The sequence below is a fragment of the Alosa alosa genome, chromosome 11 (assembly GCF_017589495.1).
Source record: "Alosa alosa isolate M-15738 ecotype Scorff River chromosome 11, AALO_Geno_1.1, whole genome shotgun sequence".
Classification (NCBI taxonomy): Eukaryota; Metazoa; Chordata; class Actinopteri; order Clupeiformes; family Clupeidae; genus Alosa; species Alosa alosa.
In genome coordinates this window covers 1,759,875-1,782,849 of record NC_063199.1, presented here as the reverse complement: position 1 = coordinate 1,782,849, position 22,975 = coordinate 1,759,875, and the positions used below count along the sequence as shown (strand labels likewise).

General features: G+C 40.6%; 1 protein-coding gene across 2 annotated transcripts in view; it reads left to right on the top strand.

The window, feature by feature from the left end:
• The window catches only part of snx1a (sorting nexin 1a), a 94,593-nt gene extending 72,601 nt beyond the window's left edge, over positions 1–21,992 (top strand). Inside the window, exon 16 of one of the 2 annotated variants that reach the window (XM_048256496.1) lies at positions 21,839–21,992. The gene's annotated coding sequence lies outside the window, so the exon portion shown is untranslated. Of the gene's footprint in view, positions 1–5,857; positions 5,897–21,838 lie in introns of those variants that run through there. The other variant, XM_048256497.1, reaches the window with a different exon arrangement.
• The last annotated feature ends 983 nt before the right edge of the window (positions 21,993–22,975 follow it).

Below are 22,975 nucleotides of genomic sequence, written 5' to 3'. Positions count from 1 at the left end.
CCATAGCTCTGATAATCTCTCAGATCAGGAAAGGAGAGGTAGAGAGGAGACAATGGCACTTTTTGGTGAGGTTATTCAAATGAAGGAGAAATTGCAGGACAAATATAATGTTCCCTTTACGTTGTTGGAACTTAAGAATGCGTTGGAGAGGTGCAGGAATTCAGCCCCTGGACAGGATGAAATTTGTTATAAAATGTTATCACATTTGAGCGATGAGGGATTGATGGCAATCTTGAATTTATATAATAGGGTGTGGGAGGAGGGATGCATTCCTCCAGGATGGAAAGAGGCGGTCATTGTGCCTATCAGAAAACCTGGCAAAGATCCTTCTAACCCTGTAAACTACCGACCGATAGCATTAACCTCACAGTTTGGTAAGCTGATGGAAAGACTGGTCAATGAAAGATTAATGTACTTTGTTGAAGAAAAGGGGTTGTTGTCTAGATATCAGAGTGGGTTCAGAAAGGGTCGGAATACAATCGACTCAGTTTTGTGTCTCGAGAATGAAATTAGAAAAGCTGAAGTACATAAAGAAATTGCTGTGGTTGTATTTTTGGACGTTGAAAAAGCGTACGATATGCTAGGTATTGGGGGAACCTTTTCAACTGGGTAATGGACTTTTTAAATAACCGCAGCATCCAGGTTAAGATAGGGAAGGATATATCAAGGCGTTGCTTAGTTGAAAATGGAACTCTGCAGGGCAGTGTGGTCAGTCCCCTCCTATTCAATATAATGATTAATGATATTTTTCTGAAGTACAGCCTGATATTGGACAGTCCCTCTTTGCTGATGACTTTGCAGTTTGTGGAAAAGAAGAAGAAATGTGAAACACACTTTGAAGAGAGTTCAGGAAGCTCTAACAACGGTGGAGGACTGGGGTAGGAAGTGGGGCTTTAGATTTTCAGTGGAGAAGACGAAGGCAATGTTTTTTTTACGAGGAAGAAAGTATGCGATAATCTGAAACTGCAACTGTACAACTGTCCTGTGGAGAGGGTGCCTTGTTTTAAATTCCTGGGTGTGTTTTTTGACACTAGACTTACGTGGAGAATTCATATCTCCAGGGTAGTAGACAAGTGTAAAACTGTTCTGAATTTAATGAGGTGTCTTGTTGGGAAAGAGTGGGGTGCTGATTTGGCCTCTTTGAAATTGATCTATATATACTTGATCAGGATGAGGATCGACTATGGATGTTTGGTGTATGCCTCTGCGGCAGCATCTGTGCTGGCCAAGCTGGATGTAGTTCAGGCTACTGCATTGAGAATATGTACTGGAGCTGTGCGGTCCTCTCCTGTTTGCGCCTTGCAAGTGATTACTGGGGAAATGCCTCTGGGGGTGAGGAGAAGACAGTTGCAGGCCAACTATTGGGTGAATCTGATGGGTCAGCGACCCGATCATCCTGTGAGAAATGTTATTGAGCCAAGCTGGGAGAGTGTGGTGGCAGATTTGCCGAGTTTTGGGTGGACTGGAAAATCTGTGGCGCGAGAAATGAATGTTCTACATTGTTCCTTTTGCTCAACAGTAATATGGCCAGTGATTCCTGTGTGGCAGCTACATGTTCCAGAAATTGACCTGACACTACTTGAAATTAAGGAAAAAGATCCTGAAGTGGAGTTAGTGTATAGTTTTCACTGTCATATAGAAGAAAGATACCATGACTGTGTTTTAATATTCACTGAAGGATCAGGAGTCAGGGGTTACTGGAGCAGCCTTTTTTGTTCCGAAAATGAAGGTTCATGGCTCAAAGAGAACGTCTGATTCATTACATGTGTTCACAGTTGAGTTATATGCCATCTTGATGGCTGTGCAGTGGGCGGATCAACTACGAGATAGGAAGGTGTTAATATGCAGTGACTCTGTGTCTGCAGTTAAATGCCTTGGAAAGGGAATGTCAAAGGGGCGGCAGGATATTGTTAATGAGATACTATTGGCACTCAATAATGTAGGCAAAAAGGGAGTGAAGGTGTCATTTTTATGGGTACCTGCACATGTGGGAATCAGATGGAATGAGAAGGTGGATGCGTTGGCCAAGGAGGCGACTCGAAAAGAAGCCATAGATGTTCCTCTGGCACTGTCTAAGTCAGAAGGAAAGAGTATTGTGTGGCAGAATTCTCTTATTAAATGGCAACAGCTTTGGGATCAAGACACAAAGGGCAGACATCTCTATTCCATTATTGGTAGTGTTTCTGACTCAGTTACGGCCTGCACTAGTGGTAAGCGTAAGGAGGATGTTATCATTATAAGACTGAGAATAGGCCATACATGTCTGAATAGCACACTGTGTATTTTAGGAAAGCATCAGGACGGACTGTGTTCTTGCCAGCAGAGGGAGACTGTTGAATATGTATTGCTATTTTGCAGGAAGTATGAATCACATAGGCAAGACTTGTTCAGGTGCCTAAAGCGGTGTGGGCTGAAGGAAGTGTCACTAAAAAGTGTGCTTGATGGGGGCACAAGTGTAAAGGGAAAGCGCCACTTCTTTAAGTTTTTATCTGATACTGGGCTGTATGGGAGAATTTAATTTTGTAGAGCATTAGTCCAGCAGGAGGCAGCAATGCAACATTGTGGATGCCAGCTGCCGTAAAACCTAATAGAAGAAGAAGACACGGCTTCTCATTGTCCTGTGCGCTCCATACACGCGCGCGCCCCCGCCCACACACACACACAGATCCGCTCCTCTCCTCTGTAGGCTACTTGCACGTGAATCGGAAGAAACTACTGTAGATTGTTGTAGCGCAAATAAATGCGGCCGAATGACCGTTCGGCTCGGTGTTAACTAAAGGTTAGCATCATCAACACCGCAGCGCAATTCGCATGCATGCAAGCAAATTAACTAGTTTGTTCATATCACAACAAAGCCCATTGCGGAGACAAAACTCTTTAAACAGGCAAAGTTATCAGCAGTTAGCAGCATGTATGTAGCCTAGAGCCTTAGCTGGTAAGCTAATGTTAGAACAGCTGGGTTTTTGGTGGTTAGCTGTGTCAACTACTTGCGGATAACATTATGCATCAATTCATCATTACCTGTGAGATTAAATGTTTGTGCCGCCAACCCCCTTGGATATCGCAAATGCCCCCACTGTCACTGTACTCCAGTAAACAAAGTCCCCAGTGCACAGGTGAATGGCTGCTGTGCAGCCTAAACAGTTGTGGAGTTTTAATCGTCAGCTGGACAACTGAACGAAGTTACCAGCCAGAGTAGCAGCACAGGGGAATTATGAACTAGAACCAGGGACATGGCAGGTTCGGGCAAAAGGTAATGAAGAGGTTTATTTCTAACCAAAGTAGCTCTACTGATCAGACCTTTCTTGACACTGTTAGCTGGTCCTATAGTTTACGTTTTTTGCTTCTTCAGTGGTCGGTGAGATATGGCAAGCCGTTCAAGACAAAACGTCTGTCAAAATAACGCCTCCACGTGTAGATTTTATACTTCTTCAGGGGGGTATTCCATCAACCTCGCTAAAGGCCAAACCTGGCTTATTTCGATAAGTCTCGCTAATTTTAGTGAGAATTCCGTTCCATTAATGAGGTTAATGTGAATCCCAGCTTGGTAACCATGGGAATTTATGCCACAGAACTAACCTGCTCCGTGGCAGGTTAACTTTCAAGCTAAATTAAGCTGTTGCAAAAAAAAACAATCAGTCGGAAAACGAGTCCAAAAAGATGGTTCCGTCAACCTGTGCTCTCGTCACCTGTAGCCTACAACTTAAAAAATAGAAGTAGGCCTATAGAAATGTTTTTTTTCCGACAGTACACCAAGCATGGATTTACACATTCACTAGCTCCAAGGAATGTATGAAGATTATACGATTAAAAATGTTTTAACTTCACATACGTGTTGTTCTAGCAATCTTGCTACTCTGCGTCACTTACGTGGTGGTGTAACGTGCAGCGAGACGGCATAGGAAAGGAATTACATTCTTGCGTGTTCGCAGGTTCGCTTCCCATTCAAAGTATTAAGGCTCCATAGTTTATCACCTTGATAATGGCATTTTTAGTTATAATCTTTGATGAAAGACATATGTCTACTGCTGATAAAGGGTCATGCACATTTTGGTAGGCTGTTCAGTGACAGCTTTGCCAGTGGGCTATAGCTATAGCCTATCTGATGCAAGCCAAAGGATAATTCTGCAGCCAGCTAATAATTAAAACTGCTTCATGTGTCGACGATTGTTCATGAATGTCAAATCAACTGTGTGCTACACAGATGAAATATTAGGCATAAATTGAATTGAAAGCCATTGCATTTCAGATAATTTTATTTCAAAACACTTTGGGACTATAGGCTATTATGTTGATACTAATTTATTTTATGACCACCTAGACAATAATTTGGAGTGAACTCTTTTAATCTAAGAACGTAAGCTAGGCTATAGATAGTTTTGAATATCCATATGCATATCCATAAGTTGTTTTTGAGTTAATACTATTTATTCATTCACTCGTTTTGTTGAAGCATAGACTGTATAGACCTATGTGTTCAAGAGTGAAGCCAATCAAACAAATTGATTTCAAAACCATTAGCATTGTTGTTTTAAATGTATGCTTTCATTACTCTCCCATTTCTGTAGGCAATCTATTTTTTTTTCTCGATGTTAAATTTGATGACTTTTGATGAAAATCCTGTAGATGGCGCTTGCCAAATCGAACAGAAATTGTCTAGTATTGTCTTAATTTTACGACATATATCCTCTTTTCGTCAGTCTACTGTTTTGGTCTACTGTTCTACCTCGTGCACGAGCAGAGATGAAGCTGACTTTAACCTCGCTTGAATAAACGAGGCCAAGATGCCGCTAACTTGAGTTAATGGAACGGCTTTAGCCCCAAGTGGAAGTCTACACTAGTTCAACCCAGGCTATTTCTGTTAAGCGCCGCCTTCATTAGCGAGGTTGATGGAATATCCCCCAGGAGTAAATTTTTACGTGTGCCACGCGCAAAAACTTTGCGTCTGACGTCAGAGGTAAAAAAATGACGTCTGGGTGATTTGCTGCAATGCCAGAGCCTTTGTGCCAGAGTAGACACAGCATTGGCTGCTGAAAACAGGGAATGCAGCCGCTATAGTTGCAGCAGAAGAAACAAGATGCCAGAGCAATGTGCAGCATATTCCTGGTCAAATCGGCGCACCATCGCAAACAGGGCTCGGGGGATTACTTTTCACAAGTAAGATTTAACATTATCGTACTATTGGTTGTATTTTGTGAATGAAATATTACCAGAGAGTTGAAAAGGAGCAAGGATCTTTGTTATTGTATGTAAATCGTAGCCAGCTAGCTAGGCTACTTGCTAGGTGTTCAGGTGTTCACCCGGCTATGAACTGAGACTTGATGAGTCATATTCCATAACACTGACTTACATTACAACTGACACAAGAATGCTATTGTAGAAATGAATCAAATATTACTAATATAACATTGGCCGGCGAATTTTACACAAGTGGCACAGACTGTAGCCTATTACCGGGCAGTTGCTACTTGTAGCTTAGCTAGTAATAAGTGTGTTGGTGGTAGCTTCACTATTTCCTGAATAAAGTAACTTTTCAATAGCTTGACTTCTTTATATGAAGTAGCTTGGCCAAACAAGCTACACTTTTGTCATGTGAAATTAGCACAATTTAAAGAAGGTTCCTATGTAGTGAACTAGCCTACTGCTGTGTTTGTGTTACTAAGCTTGCTACATTTGACTGGGGTGGTAGTTTTGTGTAGTGAAGTTTTATTCATGGCAGAGTAACTGATAGTTTTGCTCACTACAATTCCCAAGTAGCTTGCCCAACACTGTATTATTCACATGTAATTCACTCTAACAAAAATAAAATGCATCTCAAATCCCTTTTTATTCATTTATTTATTTTATATCTCCCCAGAACAACTGCCTTGCTCAAGGACTACCACGAATGACCTGAACGGTCTCCTCACACCCCTGGAACTGAGGAAGGTGTAGCTCTACATTGCATTACTGCAGGGCATCTGCTAGACTGTGACTGAATATTTGATTTATGAGCTCCACCTTCATCACCTTTTTGGTAAGGCAACTGCTCTGCCCATGACCTGAAAGCACTGCAGAGGGTGTGAAAACTGCCCAACGCATCACCGGTTCCTCACTCCCCTCCATTGAGGCCATCCAGGGCAAGCGATGCTTGCGTAAGGCGCGCAGCATCATCAAAGACTGTTCTCACCCCAACCACAGACTGTTCACCCCACTCTCCTCAGGGAGGCTTTACAGGTCTCCAAGACCTGAACCAGCAGGTTCAGAGGAAGCTTCTTTCCTGCGACTGTCACCCTACTAAACTCTAGCTCTGAATCCCGGTGACATCCAACGAACTTAAGCCCCCATCACCCCCCGCCCCCGCCTGATGCCTCCTTGTCTGTGCTTGTTGAGGTGACCATGACCAGGGGTCTCAAGGCTGCCATGGTCGTAGAGTATATATGTGACAGAGTGACCCACACTGTCACTATGTTTATAGTTAATTATGTTTTTTGGCATGTTTTTTCATTGTAGGTGGTATGTTCCTTTGGCAAAGTGCATAGATTCTGTTACTGTTATTTTTCTGCCAGTGATGGTGTTATTAATTCAACTGCAGGTTCTTTGATTTAGTTTGTGTAGTTGTGCTGGAGGCGCAAGAAGGGGCGTGTGCCCCTGGGTACCCAAATTGGCTGATTAGCCTAATAAGGAGCAGGCCTGTTTTTTCAATTAGGGGAGGTCACCTGATCACTTTAAATCCCTGTGGAGGGAGAAGGTGAGTCCTCTGGATTGCACATGTTGTGCGTACCTGACACTGCTGTGAGTGTTTAGGAAGATGCGGTTATTTACAGTCAAATGTTTGACTCCGCGTTTCTTTGTATTTTGTCTAGTCTAAAAGTCATTGTTTCTTTTTGTAATTAATATAGGTTACTTTTCACGGGTGTTTTCGGAGTATATCCGCTGATGCAATAAACCTTTTTACACCAAAACCTGTCTGCTTCTCCTGGACCACGAGGCTACATTATCACAATATACTTATACTATATACTATACGACCATGGCAGCCTTGACAGGGACAACAAGGAGACGGACATCCCCCACCCCACCCCCTCACAACTGGACTACCCTATCCCATCCATAGTGTCTATTTATTTACAAACTTATCCATAGCCATATTCTACTGCTCGTCATCCTGCACATACACTTATTCTTAATACTATTATAATGTTACTGTTTCTGCACTACAATGGTGCTGTTACCACACTGCACATATCTGTTTATATGGTTTATACTAAATATCCATATTTATTCAGTTTGTCTGTAATATATTCACTGTATAATACACTGCATATATCTAATATTTTTCTTACTACTACTATAATGGTACTGCCACTACATTGCACATATCTGTACATGTTGTTTGTATTACATGGCCATATTTATTCTGCTCTTCTAAGGTTACTGCTAATACACTGCACATACTTATTTAATTCATACTACTCTAAACCACCTTCTGAAAACAACTGTACACTGTACTATATATTTTGTCTGTCTATGCACCAACTACTTTGTATATCACATTGCACTTTTCTGCTTTTTTGCACTTCTGGTTAGACACAAACTGCATTTTGTTGTCTCTGTACTTGGACTCTGCACAATGACAATAAAGTTGAATCTAATCTAATCTAATCACCTGCATTCGCCACTCTGTCTGCCATTTTCCCACTGTTTGGATGACTCGGTCCTCTTTTATGGAGTTTACCCAGTTTCATTATGTACTGCCACCTGCTGTCTGTAGCACTTTTGTTCTCAGTCTAAGTGTATCTAACCAATTTTAGCAAGGTGGACTGGGAACATACAAAATTACATGAACCAGTTGTGCATGTACTGTCACCAGCATGACAGTAACCTCTGTCTCACTGAGCCTGTGAAGACACTCCCAGATTCTTTACTGATTGCATTGAACAGGGCTGATCTCAGCCATTTTTAAAATGTTTCTTAATTCCTCTTTATTTGATCTCTTCATTGGGGCTGGAACCTGTGAACTGTGAATAACACATGCTGGCCTTTTTGTCTTGTATTAATGAACTGTTACACTTACTTATGCCAAAAACCAACGTCTGTTTTTTAACGATCAGCAACAAACCTACAAACTTGCACTTTTCAATGTTTATGGAACTTTTCTAAAAGATATTGAACCCAGTTACACCATTTCCTTTACTTATTCCAAACCAATGTCTGTTTATCCAACTTTATTTTTGATGGCACTTAAATATGAAAACACTTGAAAATGTGTATGGAATTACAACTACATTTAACTCATTAAAACTTGTATCAAACCAGTTTTTGTCTATGCTGTCAAACATTATGGATTATGTTCCCAGTTTTGATCTGGGATGTCATCACTTTATATGATATACAGTATCAGAATATTCTATTACTGTTAAGCCACTATGAATATTAAAATACACACAACCATGTTTCCTGTATCAACTCTTCTACTCTGAGTCAATTTACTCAGGTTTGTCACTCAACCACGTAGCCTACTTGGAATAGCCAACCCCTCAGGTGTCTGAATGGCTGATCTCACACTCGATCAGTAGGAAAAATGTGGGCAGGGGAAGTGGTTGAGCACTGCTCTTCCATGCCCACATCCATGGCTGAAGTGCCCTTGAGCAAGGCACCTAACCCCCTTACTGCTCTCCGAGCGCTGCTGTAGCAGGTAGCTCACTGCTCGGGGTTAGTGTGTGCTTCACCTCACTGTGTGTTCACTGTGTGCTTCACTGATTCACAGATTTGGATAAATGCAGAGACCAAATTTTCCTCACGGGATCAAAAGAGTGTATACATACTTATACAGAAAGGTTCCATAAACATTTACATGAGATCAGCCATTCAGACACCTGAGGGGTAGGCTATTCCAAGTAGGCTATGTGGTTACGGGTGCAGAGAGACCTGTAACGCCTCCCTGAGGGGAGTGGGGTGAACAGTCTGTGGTTGGGGTGAGAACAGTCTTTGATGATGCTGCGCGCCTTACGCAAGCATCGCTTGCCCTGGATGACCTCGATGGAGGGGAGTGAGGAACCGGTGATGCGTTGGGCAGTTTTCACACCCTCTGCAGTGCTTTCAGGTCATGGGCAGAGCAGTTGCCTTACCAAAAAGGTGATGAAGGTGGAGCTCATAAATCAAATATTCAGTCACAGTCTAGCAGATGCCCTGCAGTAATGCAATGTAGAGCTACACCTTCCTCAGTTCCAGGGGTGTGAGGAGACCGTTCAGGTCATTCGTGGTAGTCCTTGAGCAAGGCAGTTGTTCTGGGGAGATATAAAATAAATAAATGAATAAAAAGGGATTTGAGATGCATTTTATTTTTGTTAGAGTGAATTACATGTGAATAATACAGTGTTGGGCAAGCTACTTGGGAATTGTAGTGAGCAAAACTATCAGTTACTCTGCCATGAATAAAACTTCACTACACAAAACTACCACCCCAGTCAAATGTAGCAAGCTTAGTAACACAAACACAGCAGTAGGCTAGTTCACTACATAGGAACCTTCTTTAAATTGTGCTAATTTCACATGACAAAAGTGTAGCTTGTTTGGCCAAGCTACTTCATATAAAGAAGTCAAGCTATTGAAAAGTTACTTTATTCAGGAAATAGTGAAGCTACCACCAACACACTTATTACTAGCTAAGCTACAAGTAGCAACTGCCCGGTAATAGGCTACAGTCTGTGCCACTTGTGTAAAATTCGCCGGCCAATGTTATATTAGTAATATTTGATTCATTTCTACAATAGCATTCTTGTGTCAGTTGTAATGTAAGTCAGTGTTATGGAATATGACTCATCAAGTCTCAGTTCATAGCCGGGTGAACACCTGAACACCTAGCAAGTAGCCTAGCTAGCTGGCTACGATTTACATACAATAACAAAGATCCTTGCTCCTTTTCAACTCTCTGGTAATATTTCATTCACAAAATACAACCAATAGTACGATAATGTTAAATCTTACTTGTGAAAAGTAATCCCCCGAGCCCTGTTTGCGATGGTGCGCCGATTTGACCAGGAATATGCTGCACATTGCTCTGGCATCTTGTTTCTTCTGCTGCAACTATAGCGGCTGCATTCCCTGTTTTCAGCAGCCAATGCTGTGTCTACTCTGGCACAAAGGCTCTGGCATTGCAGCAAATCACCCAGACGTCATTTTTTTACCTCTGACGTCAGACGCAAAGTTTTTGCGTGTGGCACACGTAAAAATTTGACGTCTGATGCTCAGACGTCTATTTTTTACTGCTGAAGAACTAAAAAATCTACACGTGGAGGCGTTATTTTGACAGACGTTTTGTCTTGAACGGCTTGCCATAGTGAGAAGAGTCGGTGGCGCGTCAGCAAGCGCAAGTATAAATGCGTTTTGGTGACGTCACATATTACAAATAGCAGCCTTTGCGGTTTGAAAATCGTGTTTCATCATATCGCGATATTATCGCAAATGCAATAAATCGTTCAGCCCTAGTTTTTACTGCAGGTACGTTAATCTTATAATATCAATAAGGACCTAGGTAATGTTACCGTTAGCGTTGGTTGAGTGATGGAGGCCAATTTGATTGATTGCATTTGTAGAAAACTATAAATGTGGTTATACCAAGCAAATTGATAGCAGCACTATAATTGTATCTTTCGACTGTCATTTATTGCACGTGCTACAAAATCATTCTGTGCAATGGAAGATTTACCAACGTTACACCGGTTTGATACAGTTTTGCCTATACATGCGTGAGACTGAGACTGAGCCTGTTTATTTTGTTTTAAGTGCGTGCAGGGTGTGAGAGGGGAATCGATGTGGTAGTTGTAGTCTGTGAAATTAAAAAGCATGTGTGTGTGAAGTATCCAAACAATGACACCTTCATTTCATTATGGCTGCTTTAGCAACACACCTTAAGCTACTGTGTAGTGGATCCCATTTAGAAGTGGCTTCATTCGCGCTTTCCTTGACTCATGGAGCTGCGTGAATGTTATTACAACTTTTCGCCACGATATGGCAGTTTAAGTCCGCTTGATACTGTAAGGCGTAAACCATTGGTTTCCAAAGGAGATTTTATTTGTGTCGCCAGCATAGCCTATTGACAATTTATGTTGTAAATAGGCCTACCTTATAAGCCTACCTGTAGCTTAGGGAAGCTAACAGCTTTCTATTAGGATCTAGTTTGTTAGTTACAGTTTTGTCATAACTCCCTGATGCATTTTTGCATTTAGAATAGCCAGAGCGTGGATATCTCAATCGGAAAATTAAACAATATCGGGTGCCATATGGACTGGGTGAACCCAGCCTGATCTGCCCGCTATTTATTTTTTGATTTCTTAAAAGATTGAGCTTGGTCTGATGAAACCCAGACTAGTCATGGACCTCAGTTACACAATGCAAGGGAACATGAATCAGCCTATATTTGCACGAAACATAATGGACAACAGCTCTTCAACTTTGGCCCGTTAAAATGTGTATGAACAGTCTAGCGACGCATTTCATTAAGGCCCATTTGGACATGTCAGTTATTTGCACCACTGGTTAGATGTAAAACAGCATTACGTTTCAGATTACTGTTACTTAATTTGTGCATTGACAATAAAGTATTACATGAACTAAATATGACTAAAATCTTATGTAGAAGAAGAAACATTCACAAAAAATCCATCCATCCAAAAATGACCTTTGTTTTTGATAGCTGTTGAAAACGGCATGGAACTGACAGAGATGTTTTTGTTTATAAATACAGAAAAAATAAATAAATAAATAACATTATGCTGATACCTTTTGCTTTTCCCAAATACAATGTAGCCTACAGGTGTAAGTGACCATTCATCAATCCAGTTGCAATGGATGAACTGTGATGAACTGCCCTACTTGTGATTGTTTAGAGATTTTAAAGGTTTTATAACAATGCTACATCTTCTTTGGCTATTCTACAATCTATTCATCTTTTCAGCACCAGTAGGCTACTTTTCTGTGCAGCCGCGACACACACACTCAGGCATGCCAAACAAGCATACACAAAAGTTTCAAGAGTGGGGGATGGAGTAAAATATGGAGACAAATTGAAGTGTGATTTATTTTCGCGGAATGTATGTACAGGACTGAGCGGCGGTCATATTTTGTACCGCTATGCGGTACATCTAGTTCCTTATGTAGTCGTATTCATGGATGACTATGTGTCTATGACTATGATTTCATTAAACCGCCATCCATATCAACCCCCTTTCCCCTGGCCCTTATCTGCATCCTAAAGATGCAGATAATTTGCTCACTGCAGTAGTGTTGCAGAAAAATTTCACACTTGTACTTATGTTAATTACCCTTCGCTAAGTCACACCCGAAAACCACCACAGGCCAATCGTGGCTTAGCAACTGTCGTGGAAATTATCCACTTCCCGAACCTCCAATCCAACTAGCACTCTGATGTCAAAGACCCGCAGGAGAACACCAAGACGAGAAACGTTGAAGACTGTTGATCCTTTATTCACCGTATTGCAGTGAGAATACAATCCAAACAGCGTCAGGACTGGACCGTCAGGCAATAGAGTGATGAGTTGCAGCTGCTACCCCGATGAGATCTGATCTGAATGTGCCTGAGCTCTTTCTTTTATGCTCTCAGGGGCCTGGGAGGCGTTCCTATCACCAGGAACATCACCAGGCCCCTTTTAGCCAATCAGACCGTTTTTGGACTTGAGATATTGGTGGAAAACCCCTCTCATCTAAACATTAAAAAATGTGTGTTGCTAGGCAGAATACATGTAGCCAGGTTCTATGTGTAAGCTGTTGCCAGGCAGGGTATGTTTCGTTTGGTTCTGTGTCACTTCAACTTTGGTTTCGCTTCCTCTTTCTGGAAAGTCCCTGCATCTCCTCTTCTGCTAGCTCCTTCTATTTATGCCCTTCTGGTGAGTACCTTTCTCTCCCAGGCCCTGTCTTGTTTACTTTCACTCTTAGTCTCTGACAGTCCAGTCCCATGACTTCCAGTAAATGTCGCATGACAGTTGCACAAACAACATTCTTATGATAAATGGAATCATTTCTGATAAACCAATACATACAAGCATGATGCCTTAATAAAATCACCACACAACCCGTCACTAGGCACGGGAGGTCTGACAAGCTTTTCGAGTTTTGGCATGTTAACCTGTGGAGACTGAAGGCCTGTGGGTCATGAAGGGCACTTATTTGGATGTGTGGTGCCCTAACCCACATAAAGACACAGTAAAATAACATGTTACACTATAGAAACATAATATAATTGGGAACACATATTGTTCTAACTATAAAAAATGGCATATTGCATGATATTTCCATAACCGCGAGATACACGCTTCACGATAACGGCAAGAAGTTGTTAACAGACGTTCACCAAGATGTATAGCCCATCAGCAATCTATTAAAAATAACACCTACATGTATTTGAAGTACCATTCATGATATGTTGTCAAATATTGAAGTTGTGGGAAGTACATAGCTTAAATGGTATGTTTCTTTCTTCCCCCATGCCTGTTCCATTCATTCTGGCCAGGAGAGTCGAATGAAACAAAACACACATTCGACTTCTGCTTAAATAACTCATGAACGGTTTTGTTCAGAGATGAAATTCCAACTGTATTTGACAGAGGATAGATGTAGGTTGCTAGTGACAAAATATTAGCTTTCAGTGTGGTACGATGTCTTTGTAAATTACATTTCATTGAAAAGTCCCGGTTCTCCCCCTATGTAATAGACGTGCAGGGTGCTAAAGCTTGTCAGGCATAGCAACAGTAACTAAGGAGGGCGGGACTGCACGGGTTACCAGATCTGCATGATTACGTCATAATAGATGTGTCGCCACCTCATTCGTCCAAAGTCGAGAGTAGAATTCGGCGGGGTTTGAAGCGTAGCTGCTCAAGCGATGCCTGAGGTAAAAGTTTTAATATTTAAAGTGGACCCTTTCACAGCAACAGTGGTGCGATTGGCTGGTTTGTGTGACGTCACCTACGACTGCAAACAACGCTGTCTGATTAACCCTGCTGTAATCGCGGGAAAATAAGCTAACTTTGATCTATTTTTATGTTTCTTAAGTGTAACGCTATTGCATTGCTGTTTGACAGTAGTGAAATCAACCGTAAACTAGCTCATATTTGCGAGTTATTTAGCTAATGCTATTGTATTGCTGTTTGACAGTAGTGAAATCAACTGTAAACTAGCTCATATTTGCGAGTTATTTAGCTAATGCTATTGTATTGCTGTTTGACAGTAGTGAAATCAACTGTAAACTAGCTCATATGCTAGTGGAAACATCATATAAGTATAACTGCAGCAGAAGTTTATTCTTCCTGCCGCTCTCAGAGTAGCACTTCCATTGTCAAAAGCAATCCTCAGCCAAAAGCTATATTTTCTGAAAAACGACTCTTGGATATCACCTTGTCGTGGGAAACGGCAGATCACCACCCTCCAGCTAACTCTCCACCGATCAAGGTAAGTACATGAATTACTTGAATTTACCATAACTTTTTTGAAGTTACACAACTATCACTTCCTCTCATGAAAACAACGTTAATCAGTCCTTTGGTCTTAGCTATAAGTAATGTTACACTAGCATAGTTATTTCGGGAGAAGAAATGTAATCCCAGCTAACACACAACTAAACAGCCACGTTGCCTATAAGTTGCCAGTTGGTCACGGCCAACTAACCTTCTGGCAACCTTCCTGCAACGTGGCCACAACGTTGCCACTATGAAGTGGCCATTTGGTGACTTGAGCAACGTTGCCACAACGTGGCGCTAAGGTCATTTGGTAATGTTGCCGTTTGGTGGTGTAAATAACATGGCCATAACGTGGCCCTATGGTCATTTGGTAACGTTGCCATTTGGTGGCCAACTAACCTTCTGGCAACCTTCCTGCAACGTGGCCACAGCGTTGCCACTATGAAGTGGCCATTTGGTGACTTGAGCAACGTTGCCAGAACGTGGCGCTAAGGTCATTTGGTAATGTTGCCGTTTGGTGGTGTAAATAACGTGGCCATAACGTGGCCCTATGGTCATTTGGTAACGTTGCCATTTGGTGACTTGAGCAACGTGGCCCTATAGTAATTTGGTAACGTTGCCATTTGGTGGTGTAAATAACGTGGCCGCAACGTGGCGCTATGGTCATTTGGTAACGTTGCCATTTGGTGACTTGAGCAACGTGGCCATAACGTGGCCCTATGGTCATTTGGCAACGTTGCCATTCAGTGGTCTAAATAACATGGCCGCAACGTGACGCTATGGTCATTTGGTAACGTTGCCATTTGGTGACTTGAGCAATGTGGCCATAACGTGGCCCTATGGTCATTTAGCAATGTTGCCGTTTCCCAACACCAATTGTTAGCTGAGGTTATATCAAATGCAATAATAATCAGAGATATTATTTATTTATTTATTTAAGTCAAACTATCTTCCAGCCAGAAAAATGGACCACTGGTTTGTACTGTTTATTTACTACCTGATGACTCATCCCCACAAAAATAATGCTAAACTGAGATTAATGTTGACCATCCAGAACTACAATTTTCTAATTTCCACAAACTCTGACCCAGTTGAAAAATAGCAATCAAATATATTCAGATACTGAATTGATGAATCATTTATTTTAAATGCATGTAGGGAACACATTAATAAATCACACTGACAATTCTTTCTATTAACATGTGAAGTCATGAATTCAAGTGATGTGTACAAACGAACCACGTTGCAGGGTAGGCATTGGTCAACCTTTCTGTTGCCCCCTGTCACCTGCTCCTTCTGTACAAAAGCATAGTCCAGCCCATCCTCCTCTACTGCCTTCCCTGCTTTTTCAACATGCTAACTGCTGCCAACAGAAACAGACTCACACGCATCACTCATACCGCAGCCAAAGCAATAGGCCTCCCCACCCCTAATCTATCAGATCTCAACAGTAAATTCACCAAGAACAGAGCACAGACCATCGCTCATGACCCCACCCACCCACCCCCTCAATCCCTTCTTCATTCGGCTTCCATCAAGACGCAGATACAGGGCTATGGGGTGGAAGCGAGTACGCTTTGGGAAAAGCTTTGTGCCCTCTGCAATAGCAGCACTCAACAACACACAGCGGTGATGGATCACTGTGCCGCCCTCATTCCTCTGTAATGCCAACTGGTGATGGTTTTCCTGTTGTATCGGTGTGTTGAAGGGTAAAGTGTGGAAGTGCAGTCTTGAGCTAGGTGATCACACTCAGGAGGACGCAGAGGAGTAAGTTTGAGGATGGGATTTTTACTTTTCCCAAATAAGGCCAATATTTTGGCAATTAAGATAATAAAAAATAAACAAAAGAAAAAAAAAATAGAAAAAAATACTTTCAATAAATGAAACAAAAATTTGACATGATAGTCAAAAAACAATACAATAATTTGTAGCCGGCACTAATGTCTGACCTTGTCAAGTCACCACAGCACTGAGAGCAAATAGGACGCATGTCCTGTCACTTACTGCTCTCTCTATAAACTGACTGACACAGTATAAATAGGCCTGTGAATCACCACTAAGATTGGCACATACCAACTCTAAACCAAAAGACAGGGGTGTTCCAGGTAATCCATCATGAAAAAGCTAATACAGCCATCACCCAATCAATCTATTACACTAGAAATACATATCAAATATCATTAGTCATCATGCTCCATTTGACATAGTCAAAACGTTTGTGAAACAGCTAAAAATATAAATTCACTAAACTATGATTCACTTCCGGTTGAACCGGAGGTTTCAACGATATTTAAACTGGCCATTCGCGGCACACATTCTTTTATACAAACAAGACGAAACACCAGTAAGACAAACATAACGCTGTGATAACACATGTATCTATTGAGCTAAAAATAAACGGAACAGTTAAGACAAAGACATTTGTGTTGCGTGGTTATTTTAACAGAATATGTGACATGAATAGTAAATGATTGTAAACGGTAAGCGATGTAATGATAGTGGTTGGTAGCATGCAATAAATCACCGTAGTGTTTGATGGTATGTCGACTAGTTAAACAGCTACGGGATCACGGCAGAGGTGTATGATGAATGACAATGTTAACAAAAGATTTTACAACAGTATGGAGGTGAACTGAATACATAGACATGTCAGACAAACACACACAGGTAACAATTACACTCAGTCTGTTTGCATACTAAAGGTAGCGCCTCGCTACCGTGACGGTGGGTATGCACCCGTCACATGGTGTAATGTGATGTATATGTGCTGTAGTGATATATGTGCTGTATATGTGCTGTTAACATCTATGTGGGTGGGGTATGTGGTAACAGGGTGGTGGGTGAAGAACCGTAACTGTGTGTATCTATGTGCTAGTTAGCATAACTACTAAAAATGAAAACATTAGCTAAGTTAAGTAACTTGGTTAACGTTATTATCTTTGATAACATAGTTAGCATAACTGCTAGCAAACATTAGAGCCATTCCAACTGTCAGTTATCGTCAATTATCTACCTAAATAATTTAACCATTTAAATTATCCACCTATTTAACCGTTCAATCATTCCAACTATATTAAACCTTATCTACCAAGCAAATCATTTAACTATATAAACTATCCGCCTATTTAACTGTTCAGTCATTCCAACTATATTAAACCTCATCTACCTAGTTCAGTCATTCCAACTATATTAAAGAGAAACTTGGCAGGATTTCCCCCTCTGCTGGAGAAATTGTGCATTATGCTATTTTAAACTGTGGGAAAAGGTAACGATAAAGCACATGGATTTGTTTACAAGCTAGCGAACGGCTAGCATACGTTTGGCATAACTATGTGGATGTTACAAGGTAAGAAACACGATTTAAAACGAGTTTATTGTTTCTCACTTCTCTTTCCGGGACGGTAGTCTCAATGTTGCAAGGTTGGTTTTCCGCCTGGGGACGCTAGGCGCAGCGGTGAAAGTCACCATTTTCACCGGAACAGGTCATTTAACCATCCAAATGATTTCTAAACGGGTTTATTACGTTGAAATAGTTGCCAAGTTCCCCTTTAAACATCATCTACCTAGCAAATAATTTAACCTTTTAAACCATCCACCTATTTAACTGTTCAGTCATTCAAACTATATTAAACCTCGTCTACCTAGTTCAGTCATTCCAACTACATTAAACCTCATCTACCTAGTAAATAATTTAACCTTTTAAACCATCCACCTATTTAACTGTTCAGTCATTCCAACTATATTAAACCTCATCTACCTAGTTCAGTCATTCCAACTATATTAAACCTCATCTACCTAGTTCAGTCATTCCAACTACATTAAACCTCATCTACCTAGTAAATAATTTAACCTTTTTAACTATCCACCTATTTAACTGTCCAGTCATTCCAACTATATTAAACCTCATCTACCTAGCAAATAATTAAACCTTTTAAACTATCCACCTATTTAACTGTTCAGTCATCCCAACTATATTAAACCTCATCTACCTAGTTCAGTCATTCCAACTATATTAAACCTCATCATGTTGGTTGCCAATTAGAACATCATCTATTTTAACAATATATTTCACACCATATGTTTTGCATTTTCATGCACTAGTAATTCCCTGGAATTGGAAAGCCTCACTAAACGAATCACCGTCATTTTCTGAAGGCAGATATTCCCCTTCAGAATCAGAGTCCGCGAATAGAAGACCCAACACTTCATTTCAGGTAAACTTTTTTGATGCCATTAGACGATAATTTAATGCAAATACTCGCTGACGTTGACAATATCGCTCTGATAAAGTAGCTCACACGCACACTAGTCTCGTATTGCACGCACTGATTCACTGCAGCTGTAGCGCGAAAGTTTTGTTTAAAGCATGACTTTTTTTCGACTCAGGGATGACGTATGACATGTCTGCCATCTAGTGGAGTGGAGGTCGAATGAAATATGACACCCTATTTGACTAAATCGGCCGTTTTATTCAGTACCGCATCTTGTCGACTAAAGTCGACTGTGGCGCCTAGAGGGTTAAGCCTTTAAACTACTGAACTTTTTAACTGTTCAGCCATTGTAACTGTTACTTGTCATCAACTATGACTCCTACCCACTGTAGCTAGTTAGTTAAGTTAGCTAAGTAACATGGTTAGCATGCTAGCTAGCATTTTTAGCAAAACTGCTAAAGATGATTAGCTAAGTTAGCTAAGTAACATGGTTAGCATAGTTAGCATGCTAGTTAGCATAACTGTTAAAAATGATTAGCTAAGTTAGCTAAGTAACATGGTTAGTATGTTAGCATGCTAGTTAGCATTTTTAGCAAAACTACTAAAAATGATTAGCTAAGTTAGCTAAGTAACATGGTTAGCATAGTTAGCATGCTAGTTAGCATTGCTAACATGCTAGTTAGCGTAACTACTAAATATGAAAACATTAGCTAAGTTAATTAAGTTAAGTAACTTGGTTAACATTAACATCTTTGATTACATAGTTAGCATAACTGCTAGCAAACAGAGCCATTCCAACTGTCAGTTATCGTCAATTATGTACCTAAATAATTTAACCATTTAAATTATCCACCTATTTAACCGTACAATCATTCCAACTATATTAAACCTTATCTACCAAGCAAATCATTTAATTATATAAACTATCCACTTATTTAACTGTTCAGTCATTCCAACTATATTAAACCTCATCTACCTAGCAACCAATATAGTTTGTTTTTACTCTGTATGATATTTTACATCATATTATTTGCATTTTCATGCACTGTATTTCCTTCAGGAAATGCTTTTCTAGTTTGTGAATGGGTTTTCCAACTCTCGGTCAGTCAATCTTACAGTTGTAGACCTATGGAACCGTTGTTTTTTTACGTGTATCGGTAGAGTAAATACATGTGTGTTTATTAACCTTTTCCTCAGTTTATAGCTAAGCGCCACGTTCATTAGTAGCCTCTGGTTTGTGGTCAACCATTTGCGCGTAAAGCGACGAGCTATTAGGACTTATGAATGGGTTTTCCTGTGGCCATCACTCGATCGATCTTACAGTTGTAGACCTATGAAATCGTTGGGTTTTTTTTCCGTGTATCGAGAGAGGAAATACAGATCGTATTGAAAGCATTTCCCATATCGTAGCTTACTAGTTCGCTCGCAACAACAGCAAAAATGAAACATGGAGAGTGGATGTCTCCGCAGAGACACCACTGTTACATTAGATGCGCACTCAATCGCAATTCGACGCAAGAAAATAGGCAACGACTGGTAGAAACGAATAACGAATTGGATTAAAGCAAAACTTGGCCAAAAACATTGTGTATGCACTTGCGGTGAGCCTAGTGAATAGCGGACTATAGCCTAACCAACAAAAGTAAAGGAGATTTGCACCAAATAAAGGCAGTGTTGTGGGTTGTGTTTCTACAACATGTTGGCACCAAAGTTAATTTCTGTCATAAACGGAGTAAGCTAAGTGTTTTCTCCATTGTCCACTCGATTTTCGCATAGACCTCTGTACCAGGCAGCCACAGCACCACACTTTTGGGGGGCATGCTCATGAGCCCCCATGTTCATGCCCCCAAGACTCTAGTGCTGTGGCTGCCTTGTAACCTGCATATTGTTTTTATTTTTTCCCTATTATTAACACTATGATTTTCCGAAATAGTAAAGGGGAATTCCTGCAATTTTCGCATAGACCTCTTTACCAGGCAGCTACAGCCGTTACACTTACTGCCCATGTTCATGCCCCAAGACTGTAGCGCTGTGGCTGCCTGGTAACTCGAGCTAGGTGAAACCAACTGAAACAGAGATTTATGAGAATTATGTTTTAACCAAGGACTAAAAGCGTCAGCGAATACATTTTAATCGTAAACATGATAACACATGAAAACTTCCTGTTCTAGTTCGATGTATGTTATACACAGCAGTGGTCATGCTTTTCTATGTATGTCCTTGTGAAGTTTGTATGTCCTTGTCAATGATTGTCCTAACTTTGTTTGTCCTTTGTTGTTCTTTGTTTGTTCTTTGTTGTCCGTCAGGCCTCAACGAAAAAGACCACCTTCAGCATTCACTCCGCATTAGTCTGCATTAGCACACTGCAGAGTCAGGTGTCTTGTCCTACTAACACCCCACTCGTGGCCTGCACCTTGATGTGGTGAGTGGGCTTTCAACCGTCTCGTCATCGTCTCGTCTGACGAAATTAACACTAGTTTTTGATAGCTGTTGAAAACTGCATGGAACTGACAGAGATGTTTTTGTTTATTAATAAATAAATAAATAAAAATAACATTATGCTGATACCTTCTGCTTTTCCCAAATACAATGTAGCCTACAGGTGTAAGTGACCTTTCATCAATTCAGTTGCAATGGATGAACTGTGATGAACTGCCCTACTTGTGATTGTTTAGAGATTTTAAAGGTTTTATAACAATACTACAACTTCTTTGGATTTTCTACAATCTATTCACCTTTGCAGCGCCAGTAGGCTACTTTCTGTGCAGCCGCACACAGGCACGCCAAACAAGCATACACAAAAGTTTCAAGAGTGGGGGATGGAATTGATCAGTGTGATTTAGTTTCGCGGAACGGATGTACAGGACTGAGCGGCGGTCATATTTTGTACCGCTATGCGGTACATCTAGTTTAAAAAGCAACTGCAGCTACATTGTGCGTCTGCCCTGATTCTGATACCATGGCGGTATTAATTAAACCGTGGTGGGCCGCCATGCTGAAATAAACGTAGAGGAAACACTGTTATGAGACCTCTTTGCACAGAGATTAATAAACTACTAAAGAGACAAAAACCTTATTTCAGACTCGGTATTTATAGACCTTTAAGCTAAAGTTCTTCCACAGTTTTTAAAACCGGTTTAAAACACTGATTGTTTGTTGGTTTTATTTTCACAGGTTGACAGGCCTCAATGGACAGTGAGACGGTGATCTACCTTTGGACTGGCACCGACCAGACATGGACACTGAAACTTAATTTCTCATGAATATCTTTACAAGATGCAACACACATTGTGGAACACTTTAGACACTAATAAACATGTCCACTGTTTTCTCTGGAATTGTTTTGTTTGTCATTTGTGGTAATGGATTTCCAAATGTATGGACAAGCTTCATTTTACTGTTTATGTGTGTAATCAGCTGATATTAGAAATTATGTATTTTAGAAATGTATATTTAATTAGAAGCAAAGGTAGCCTAGACATCATATTACAAGAGTGGCGTGTTTAAACTTAAGAAAACATTGATTTAAACTAAAGGTACTTAAAATAAGATTCACAGAGATGAATTTAATTTGCTGCCCATTTTATTCACACATGTATAGCTCGTCAATTTCTTTAGTCTGATTTGGTTTTGTCAAGGGTTGGGTTAACAACGTCAAAACAACGTCGTTTTAACCTCATGTCAGGTAGGAGGGTTGTGCCCATGAAGATTCACTGACGAATGTTGTCGGGCTGTAAGCGATAATATAATATATATATATATTTATATATATATATATATAGGTGGCAGTGCAGGATAAGAAATAGAAGAGCCGTATATTAACAGGCTAGAAGTTTGCAATTTAGGAGCCTACTGCAACCAATGTTTTCTTTAAATTACAAACAGTAGGTAAGACTACATGTTTTGGTGGCTAGCTGGGTAGTTCTGTATTTCAAGGTTTGACAGGCTAGAAGTTCGCAATTCAAATTTCCACTGGAGCTCCAAGCGGATTTCTACACGTAGCCTTCAACACTGTTTACAGCTCTTTGAGTCACGGTAACATGTATTTTTTGGTACATAGCTAATTTAGATACACGTGTGGGTGCTTGTGTTTCTTTAGGAATCCGCCGTCTTGGTTTGTATAGAAATGAATATTAAGTGACACACGTAAGATGTTGGAAATACATACATGCATCGATGTTTGATGGCTAGCTATTAAGTGACATAGTCTACACCAGTTTCTCAAACTATTTCAGACCAAGGACCACTTAACCAATAAAAGAAAAACTCACGGACCAGTACACCTAGCTAAAAAAAAGAGTAGACCTACTT